At 41.7% G+C, this 10,940-nt stretch overlaps 1 protein-coding gene across 7 annotated transcripts in view; it reads right to left on the minus strand.

The window, feature by feature from the left end:
• Positions 1-1,313, minus strand: part of PJA2 (praja ring finger ubiquitin ligase 2) — a 75,095-nt gene extending 73,782 nt beyond the window's left edge. For 3 of the 7 annotated variants that reach the window (XM_050328404.1, XM_050328405.1, XM_050328399.1), the window contains exons 1-2: positions 1,150-1,306; positions 599-742 (exon numbers count right to left, since the gene is read on the minus strand). The gene's annotated coding sequence lies outside the window, so the exon portion shown is untranslated. Of the gene's footprint in view, positions 1-507; positions 743-1,149 lie in introns of all 7 variants that reach the window. The other 4 variants (XM_050328401.1, XM_050328400.1, XM_050328402.1 and 1 more) reach the window with 4 other exon arrangements.
• Positions 1,314-10,940: the final 9,627 nt, after the last annotated feature.

A 10,940-nucleotide genomic window follows, 5' to 3' on the forward strand; every position in this document is an offset into this window, starting at 1 on the left:
AATAAGATTTTTGTGAATAACTTTTTTCCCAGACTTTTTCCTTGTTTTAATGGGTAAGAAAGAGAAGGAAATCAATTTTGTGCAAGTCTGACTAAGCTGCAAATAAACTTATTTTATTACATACATTTGCTTATACAACTGTAAAAAAAAATACTTCTAAATGAAATTTCAATCTATAAAGTAACTATTGTCATTTTTGCATTAAAAGAGAACACTGACAGTCTGACAGAACTGTCTATTGCTACAGTACAGATTTTTTTCTAGACTGAATTTCTGAAATTCTATCAAAAATCATTCTTCTCAACTGTGCACAGTTGCACAGACAAGTGCAAATCAAGAACTATACTGAAAAAAATGAAGGGCTGAACAAGTCAGGGCATGGGAAAATGACCTAAACGCAGTCTCCAAGCTTTCAAACACATCCTATAAAGTACTCAGCCTTATAACTATGCAGTTATAATAAACTTGAAAAACCATTTTACATCTTTGTGCACCACGGAGACTCACACGCTATGTAACTGAAATATATGTTTCACTGAGTTAATTCATCAGTAGTATCCAGCCAGACCTATCAGCACTGTAGAGCATCTTGACAGACCTCAGCTCCACCGCAACCAGCACTGCTGAGAACAAGCAGCTCAAGCGAACTTTTAAACAGAAGGAGGTGCAACTTTCTTCCAGGTGCAAAATCCTCGCTGCTGGCCGTTAATCTGTTACTGCAGGTTAATTCAATTTCGCTCGTCTGTGGAAAAAAAAAAAAAAAAAAAGTGTTATTAGCTAAAAGCACCCATCAACAAACATCCTTTGGATTCTGGGCCCAAGGCACGTTCTTGCAGACCCTGAATTTGGGGGTGGCTCAGCCCACCTCTCCTCCAGTGAAGTGTGGGTGCTGCACCAGGCGATGCCAAGTGCTCCCTCAGCAGCGAGCCCAGAGTCCCCTGGGAAGCGACAGGGCCGCCCTTCCTCCCCGGGCCACTGAGGCACCGCCACCGTGTTGTGGGGGGCGAAATCAAACACACCAAAACAAGACAACCAACCAAACAAGAAACTCACACCCCAAAAAAGAAAGGGAAAAATTTCAAACCCCTTTGCCACACAGACCCGCCCGTGCCCGCCGCGTCCCTGAGTGCCCCGCCGCCCCCCCAGCACCTTGCATCCCGCAACGGCCTCACGGGCGCGGCGCCCACTCGACCCACCGGCCGCTCCCGCAGCGCCGTCCCCGAGAGAACAACGCAAGGGAAGGACCTCGGTACGCGGAACAGCCCAAGGGGCTGCAGGAGCCCCTTTATGGCGGCCCCGCGGGTCGGGCCGGGCCCGCTCCGCGCTCACCCCGCCCGTCCCGCCGCCACCGCCGCCGCCCGGCCAATCGCGCGGCGCGCGGCGCCTCCGCTGGCCAATGGCGACCCGGGAGGGAGAGAGGCGGCCAATCGCGGCTGGGGGGCGGGACCCTGCTGAGCACTGAGGGGAGCGGGGCCCGCGGCGGGCCCTCGGCGCGGCTGGGGCGGGGGGAGCACACCGCGGTTCAGCTCTTCTTGAACATTGTTTTCATGAGCGTTTATGTAGCTTAACAAGGACGAGAGGACACTATCTTAAGCTGCGCCAAGGGAGGTTTAGGTTTGACATTAGCAAGTAGTTCTTCACGGAAAGGGTGATGGGGCATTGGGTCGGGCTGCCCAGGGAGGTGGTGGAGTCGCCGTCCCTGAAGGTGTTTAAAGAAGAAACTGGATGTGGCACTGAGTGCCATGGTCTGGTTGACATGGTGGTGTTGGGTCCTAGGTTGGACTTGATGATCTCGGAGGTCTTTTCCAACCTGGGTGGTTCTGTGATTCTGTGATTAACCCCAGCCAGCATGGAGGCAGCAGGCTCGCTCGCTCACTCCCGCACCAGTAGGGTCGGGGAGAGAATGAGAAGGGTACAAGCTGGAAAACTCATGGGTTTCGAGTTTAATAAGGAAAGCAACAGCCGCACACACAAGCAAAGTAAAACAAGGAATTAGTTCACTGTGCCCCATGGGCAGGCAGGTGTCCAGCCATGTCCAGGAGATGTCCGATCGCATGTAGTGGTTACTCGGGAAGACAAACACCATCATTCCAAACGTCCCCCCTTCCTCCTTCTTACCCCCCCATATGATGCCATATGGTCTGGGTCCCCTTTGGTCAGTTGAGGTCACTGGCTGTTTTCCCCCAGTGCACCCCCATTCTCCTCAACAGGTGGCCTTGTGAAAAACAGAAAAAGCCTCGACTATGTGTAAGCCCCGCTCACCAATAATGAAAACATCCCTGTATTGTCAACCTTGTGTTCAGCACAAATCCAAAACACAACTCCCATAACAGCCTCTGGTAAGAAAGCTAACTTAATATCAACCAAAACAAGATGAGGTTTGCATACTGGTTTTTATTAATATGACTAGTTGTTCCTGAGGGAAATCTCTTGCTATCAACTTTGTGTGGAATATTTCAACAAGCATAAGGGTTCCTACAGTCCTCTTGTCAGCATAAGCATTCCTACAGTTTGCCCCAATAATAAATACAGTTGCTTCTTGGAAAACCAAACCAAACCAACAAACCAACCAACCAACCAAAACCAAAAACCAAACTAAACCAAAACAAAACAACAACAATGTATTAGATAATGGTACCCTAACCTGCTTCCATCTACAGCAAAAGTTTTTAGTTGTTCAGTATTACCATGTTGGGTACACTCTAAACATAAAGTTAGAAAATAATTGTTTATGAACACCAATATCTACATTGGTACACGTTGAATGCTGACAACCATGACAGAGAATAAACTTCATCCCCAAAGAAGAAAAAAGTGAACGCTGGACCTAATGAAATGTGATTTCTATGAATGTATCCCATATTCCTACTGCCCTTCAGCAACAAGAATCACCAGTCATCCATTTACTTAGAACTCTGAGTAACAGGGTTGAAGAAAAAGCAGAGGTATTTAGCATTTTGGGGTTTTTTGCTTCAGATTTTCATAAACTCACAGACCTTGGGCTGTCCCATCCCCAGAGTCAGAGCACCACGAGTGTGAGAACAGTGGTGTCATTCCTGGACACTAAAACTAAGAGCCAGCTGTATCAGGTGAATGTTCACAAGTCTGTGGGATCCTGGTGGGATTCATCCCAGGGTACTGATGGAGCTGGCAGATGATATGGCAGGACCCCTCTTGGTAATCTAAAAAGTCCTGGGAGTCCAGGGAGATCCCTGCTGTCTGAAAGTTTACCAGTGTTATTCCAATTTACAAAAAAAGGGTGTGAGGGAAGACCCAGGGAATAACAAACCTGGAGTCTAACCTCAATACCTGGGAAAATGATGGAGATTGTACTGGATACTACTGAAAGATATTCAGAGAAAATGTGATCATCAGGCGCAGTCAACACAGGTTCACAAAGGGAAAGTCCTGTTTAACTAATTTGTTATCCTTCTATTATGAGGTCACCTGCCCAGAGAATGAAGGGAAGGCTTCATCCAATATGCCCATTGGTTTTCTGGATTTCACAAGGCTTTTACTCTGTCCCTCACATCATCCTTCTGGATAAGTTGTGCAGCTGTGGGATGAGCAGGTACAAGGTGTGCTGGGTGAAGAACTGGTTAAGGATAGAGCTCAAAGGATTGTAGTGAGTGGGGCTCTGTCTGGCTTGCTGCTGGTGCCCTTCCTCAGGTCTCACTTCTAGAGCCAGTTCTGTTTCATATGTTTATCAATTATCGGGATGCAGGAATTGGCAGATTTACTGATGATACTAAATGGAGATGCTGGGACTTAGGCATGAAGCTAGACTGGAAGATGATTAGCTGGAGAGCAGCCGTGCAGAAAAGGATCTGGCATGCTAATCAACAGCAAACTCCGCATCCCTCATCAGTATGCCTGGGCTGTCAGGAGAGCAAACTCCATCCTGGTGTGCATCAAACACAGCACAGCCAGACAGTCAACAGAGGGAATTGTCCTACTATACTCAGTGTTTGTGAAACCTATTCAGTTCCATTCCATTCCATTCTGTCCTACTCTAGAGTTCCTTTCTTCTAAAACTTTTTCCTAAAACCATCTTGGGGTCCAAAATCATTAGGAAAGAGCACCTATGGGCAGGTATGCAGACAGACTCATGGAAAGACAAGCCAAATTCAGATACTTTGAGGAAATGTGAGGCTGGTTATTATAGAAATATCAAGAGAAGTTAGTGTTTATAGACTACTTCTACAATCAGTAGAGCCTAAATCCCTCAGCAACAGAGGATACAACTTTTCAGTTAGATCACTGAAGACTGTTCTCTTAAGGAATCTAACCCCCACACCCACTGATTGGCATAAAAGGAAACAGGAGAAATTAGGCACCATAGGTTAAAATTACCCTCTGTGAATAATCTTCATGATGCATTAACCCATCACTCCATGAAAATACAAAAACTTTAGGCTGAAAATGTAAGTCTAAATAGAAGAATTCTACTACTGTTCAAACATCTTGCATTTGTATCTTCAACTGGGAAGAAAGTAGGAATTCTTCCTGAAGACTTGCTTTACTGATTGATCATAAAATCATAGAATCATAGAATCAGATGGGTTGGAAAGGACCTCTGAGATCATCAAGTCCAACCCTTGATCCACTACCACCACAGTTACTAGACCATGGCACTAAGTGCCACATCCAGTCTCTTCTTAAACACCTCCAGGGACGGAGAATTCACCACCTCCCTGGGCAGCCCATTCCAATGCCTGATTATCCTCTCTGTAAAGAATTTCTTCCTAACATCTAACCTAAACATCCCCTGGCAGAGCTTCAGACCATGCCCTCTTGTCCTACTGATAGGTGCCTGGAAGAAGAGACCACTCCCCACCTGGCTACAACCTCCTTTCAGGGAGTTGTAGAGTGATGAGGTCTCCCCTGAGCCTCCTCTTCTCCAGACTAAACAACCTCAGCTCCCTCAGCCTCTCCTCATAGGACCTGAACACAAGTCCCTTCACCAGCCTCGTTGCTCTTCTCTGGACCTGCTCCAGCACCTCAATATCCTTCCTGAACTGAGGGGCCAAGAACTGGACACAGCACTCCTGGTGTGGCCTCACCAGCGCTGAGTACAGGGGAAGGATCACTTCCCTCATCCTGCTGGCCACACCGTTCCTGATGCAGGCCAGGATGCCATTGGCCTTCTTGGCCACCTGGGCACACTGCTGGCTCATGTTCAATTGAAACTCCCAGGTCCCTTTCTGCCTGGCTGCTCTCCAGCCACTCTGTGCCCAGCCTGTAGCGCTGCAGGGGTTGTTGTGGCCAAAGTGCAGGACCCGGCACTTGGCCTTGTTGAACTTCATTCCATTGGATTCAGCCCAACTCTCCAGCCTATCCAGGTACCTCTGCAGAGCCCTCCTGCCTTCCAGAATGACACTCACCCCCACCTTGGTGTCATCTGCAAATTTACTAATGGTGGACTAGATCCCCTCATCTAAATTGTTAATAAAGATATTAAACAGAACTGGACCGAACACTGCAGCATTGTGGGAAGGTGTTGGAAAATGCTTTTAACTTTAGCAAAATAGTGTATGGTCCCTATATTTGTGATTAATGCTTAGTTTTGTACCATGTGGTGCTTAGTACAAATCCCAGAGATTAGTGTGGCCTTGTGTTAGTTCCCCACATCTGTGACTAATAAGTTTTGTACCAGCTAAGGCTTTGTTATTTACTTATATTAGTGATTAATATGTACTTGTAAATGCCTTAGTTTTGAGAACATAGATAAAGTGTCAGACTAAAGAATGATTAGAGGAGTGCATCGTGACCTGACCATGTATTGGAGATACTTTCAAGGAAAGAAGAGTCATCAGAAGATTCGGGACCATAAAAGGGAATTTTGAGGAATGGGATGTTCCCAAATGACCACCAAAGACCCTCAGAAGACCCCTACTCATATCCAAATAAGTACAAGGAAACAATTAGTATATATGCATGTAATCAGGAACGTAATGAATATATAATAGAAATGTAATGAATATGTATTAATTTCATGAACATAACCTGGTCTGTTAAGTTGCTACTCATGCATGCTGTGAGGAGTAATCCCCACATATTCAGCACTGCTAATAAAGTAATGTTGGCTTTCTAACCTAGCAAATTGGTTGGAGAGTTTATTTCCATGGTTTTTGGGGACAAGATGTTTAGTATTCTTACAATATGCATGGAAAGTAGCTTCAACTGGTGTTGCTCTTGGATGTTAGGAATGCTGTTCATTTGGTTGTTTTTGGATATTTCTAAGCAATTGAGATATTATGTGTATTTCACAGCAGAGCAAATATTTCTTAGAAGCATGAGAATTACTGTATGCATACACTACAAGTGATTTGTTCAAGATGAGTTCTCAAAACTGTGAAATTACAGCACAACAAGCTGTAAAAACACCAATAAGAAACACAGAATCAAAAATGAAATCTCTTCTCCCAAAAATTCAGACGGCTATAAATTTAGGAAAGCATGTTGTGTTCCAGTTTAAAACACAGATAATGTTAGAATAATCCCATCATATTAAAGTTCACTTGCTACTCCAGGAGAAGGAAATGTTCAGTTTAGTAAAATCAAGGGTGAAAATTTTAAACCGGTTAAAATAATTTTGCTGACACATTGTAAAATTAGCCAAGAGGTCTTTCTGCAAGGTAGCATTACTTAAAAATAATGTTATTTGTAACTAGCATTAAGAAGTGTCTGGCAGAATATAAAATAGAGTTTACAGATTACATAGATAATGTCAACATCTAGGTTTACAACAGTATAAATAACAAATCCATACCAGCAATTATGGACAGAATTATTATAAATCCATGTCCAGAATTTTAGATTTTAAAGGGTTTTTTAATTGATTAAGTAAATTATTTCAACATGACTGGCTTACTTATTACCCTTGTACTTCAGAGTTCTTCCCTATGGTTCTTTGATTCCTTCCACTATTTGAAAGAAGATTTAAAAAGATTTAAGGGTTTTTTTGGCAATTTCTATGTAACAAAACATTTCTTTCTGTATTGAATCAATAAATAGTACTGAAAATAAGCAAAGGTTCTAAACTAGTTTAATAAAAATAATTTCTCTTTCTTATAGCTTATATCACTTACTGTTTGTTGCATGACACTAGGTCCCAGCCTGCTGAGCTGCAAAACAATCTACTGCTTCAGACCCTTTTACATTTCCAAAACCAAACCCAAACAAAAATGTAACATATGAAATATGATTTTATTCTATGTCACATTGTCTAGATAATCTACACTGCTATAAGATATAAAAAATTGCTCTTACATTCTGCATTTGTGCTGTATACTTAAACCAGTTATGAAAGAATAGCAATATTTAAATGGTTGCTTTATTGGTAAGATGTGGTTGTTATTCTTAGCAATTACTAACTGATTCATAAATATATATTTTATATTGCAATTACTTAGAATAGAATAGAATAGAATAGAATAGAATAGAATAGAATAGAATAGAATAGAATAGAATAGAATAGAATAGAATAGTTCAATTGTAAGGGACATAGAACTGCCATCCAGTCCAATTGTCTGACCATTTCAGGTTTGACCAAAAGGTAAAGCATGTTATGAAGGGCATTACCAAATACTTCTTAAACACTGACAGGCTTGGGGTATCAACCACCTCTCTAGGAAGACTGTTCCACTGTTATGCTGGATGGAAATTTGCGTCACCTGTCTACTATGTGTTAGTGATTCAGACATGTTCCTAAAATATGTCTTGTTATGGGTTAGCAAAAAAATTGAGCTCTGCAGGGTAACTGAGAGTAGTAAATGAAATACTAACCACCAAAAAATTCCCAAGGCCACCAAAACAAATTAAAGTGTCATTAAAGAGACTGAATACAGTCTACATATATTTATATCTCATAATAATATACTGGGATATATACAGGCTATTAAGTATGAAAAAATCACCTCATATAATCTCTCTGTGTTTGAAGTACTTTCTAAAGAAAACAATTTATAATTTTACTTCCTAGCAAGGTGTCCAATTAATTTAATTCATTCAGCAGTGATATGTTGAAACAAAGTTTAGATCCCAGCAAACAGTTATTAAAAATCCAAAACAACCCACACAAACCTCCATGAAATTCCACAGAAAGTACTACAAAGACATGTACTGTACTAGTTCTAACTATAGACCTGAGACTCTCTTAATCAATATACAAATATAATTCCTGTCTACTCATCAACACAGCACACATTAGGATTCAAATTCAAAGGGCTTTAGGTAGGAAAACGTTCTTTGTCAGGAAAGCACTCTAGCAGAGGCAGAAGGCCTATGTACAGACAAGTCAAAGGCTGCTAGCTCCCTAGATTCTTGTGTTTCTTACACTTCTGATTGTGGAGATCTCCCCTGATACTTCCTTCCTAAATTACAGCATGTTTAAACAGAAACAATCAACTTTTTCTATCCTGAACAAAAGAATATTAAAAGACAGCTAATTGCCTTTAAGCCTCCTCTTCTTCTATAGTAACAACTACAGCTGTTTCTTTGCACTTGCTACATTGTAGCCACGCAAAACTCTTTAATTCATGAAAGATCCAACAATAATGGATGAGATAAAAGCTTGTAGCTGGGCAAGACTGTTCCCCTCTTGCAAATGTCTCAAGTGTGTCAGTATGATATTGTAAAATGGTGACTCTGCATACTGTAAGCACACCAAGAGAAATGAAAACCACCAAAAAGATTGACTATCAAAGAAAAAAAAAATCCTAGGATTAGTTTTTAAATACATAGCAAAAATGTTTCAATGACTAGTCTCAAGAGCCTGCATTTTTGGCCATTTAGAATAAGCTAACTATCTTAATTGGAGACCCTAACAACTGTTCTAAAATGGTTAATTTTTGCTTTTCAAAATAAAACTACAAAATCTTTTTGATAGCAAAGCCCAGAGTAGCTGAAGTAATTCTGTCACTGTCCTCTGGAGCTGACTGAAGAATGGCATGTGTGTCTAGGCATGTGTGTTATGTCTCAGAATTTTGGCATAAAGTCACATTTGTCAGGTCTGTGAGTGTGAACATCATCTGACAGAGTGAAGGAGTTGAAGAGTGAAGAGCTGGCAAAGTCCAAGGTGGGCTTTTCCACAAGTGCAGTGAAGGAATTTGGAAGGAAGAACTTGCCCCATTATTTCCCATGGGGGATGTTTCCAGCTGCAGCTTCACCCTTAGTATTGTAGCTACGCCACAGCCGGGCTGTGCACAGCTCCAAACCTTCCCCGCTTATCCTGAAGCTGGACCCATTGGCTGAGCTTCCCAGCTCAGCCTCACACTTGCCTCAGCACTGTGGGCTTTGCCAGGGTATCAGTGGGCCGTGTCTGACTATGATCATCACCTCTGGCTTTAATCCTGGCCTCTGCCATGTCAGCAAAGCCACTGCTCCCACCTGACTTGCTGTCCTACTTGGCTCCTAGGTTGCCTGCCTTCTCAGAGCAGTCAAGCCTCGCTGTGACCAATGCCATTCTGATAAATTTTTTTGTCAAAAAGAAACAAATTTGGAATTTAAGGCTAGCAGTTGTTTATTGAGGGAGGGATTAGCCTTAGAGACATATAACTAGTTTAGTCTATTAGGAGCCAGATATGTTAAGAGGTCAGTTGTGTTGCTGGTAATTGGTATTATGGTAATGATTAAATTTAAAAACAAATTCTGGCTGAGTCAAGGAGAAAGAGCCAAAGTTTTGGAAAGCATCTTCAAAGGTCAGCAAAGTGGCTGTCTGAATTTGCTCAGTGCAAGGATTTCTGCTGCTTAGAGAAGATAAACATTACTATTCTCAAGCTCAGAGAAGACAAAGATTACCTTTCTCAAGCAGTCATAATGAAAAACATGTCTGTGTCTCAGGGTCTCCAGCCCACAGCATGGCCTTTTAGCTAAAACCAGCAAGGAAGGAGAGTTTGTCTTAGCTTATCGGTAATCTGGCAGATGTATTTATAAGTACTGAAACAAATTCTGCTTTTAGGCACAGAGATGCAGGTTCAAGAACAGACAACAATACATGCATTTCTACTTCTGACTGCAAAGACAGGATGATCCTGGGAGTTTTATTTGTGTAACTGACAGTAAAGTTTGGATTTATGAACTTTTTTCAAGTTCCAAATTTTTCTTTCAGACTTTTATTGACACCCTTGAATACATAACTGCTCAAGAGATTCCTTTCCCCTTCTTAAAATAATGAAAAATCCTACTTGAAGGAAGACACATCTAATGTGTTATGATGTTCTTTCATTTAGTAGGTGCTAGGAGTAAAGAAGACTTGGTCTAAAATTGAAAAAAACCTGTATGAGTTGTACAGCTGCTGCAACATGTCTTTCAAACCCTTGTGTGTAACAGTTATTCTGAAATTATTACAAAACACCCCCATATTATTTTGAAAACTTTTTTTTTTGTGAAGATGTATACATTTATGCCCACAGAGGATCAATCTTTTAATTATTCTTTTTTTTCTTGGTGAGTGAAGTGAAATTTTTTCCATCTTCAGCTGCTGAAGCTGAAGAATCCTTAGCCAATACAGTGACACCACTTTGTAGGGCTGTGGATCTATTTTTCACTTCTTCAGCATACTTTTCCATACTGAATCTGGGTAATGTTAAGAACTTTTTCATCATATGTACAAAAAGAGGTCTTGGCTTAAAAAAGGTGGATAAGCCTATTTTAGATGATAAAAACACATATGGTGGTGTTACCTGTATATATTATGGGTAAGAGTTTCCAGCAGGCCTAAGAAAGGTGTGTCAGCCTCCCCAAAATAGGTAGCTTACATTTAACAGACTCTGGTCTCTCATACCTTTTAGTTTTCAGTTTTTCTCAAACTCCAGACTGTCTAAAGCTTTTCAAGTTGTTCTATGCATGTAGTGCTGTAGTGAGTCTTCATGGGAATGGCTAAGAAGGAATTTAGATGTCTCCCTATAGTTACACACCTTGTAATTTTGTAGCCTCAG

The sequence above is a fragment of the Myiozetetes cayanensis genome, unplaced genomic scaffold (assembly GCF_022539395.1).
Source record: "Myiozetetes cayanensis isolate MyiCay16 unplaced genomic scaffold, myiCay2020 scf4, whole genome shotgun sequence".
NCBI lineage: Eukaryota > Metazoa > Chordata > Aves > Passeriformes > Tyrannidae > Myiozetetes > Myiozetetes cayanensis.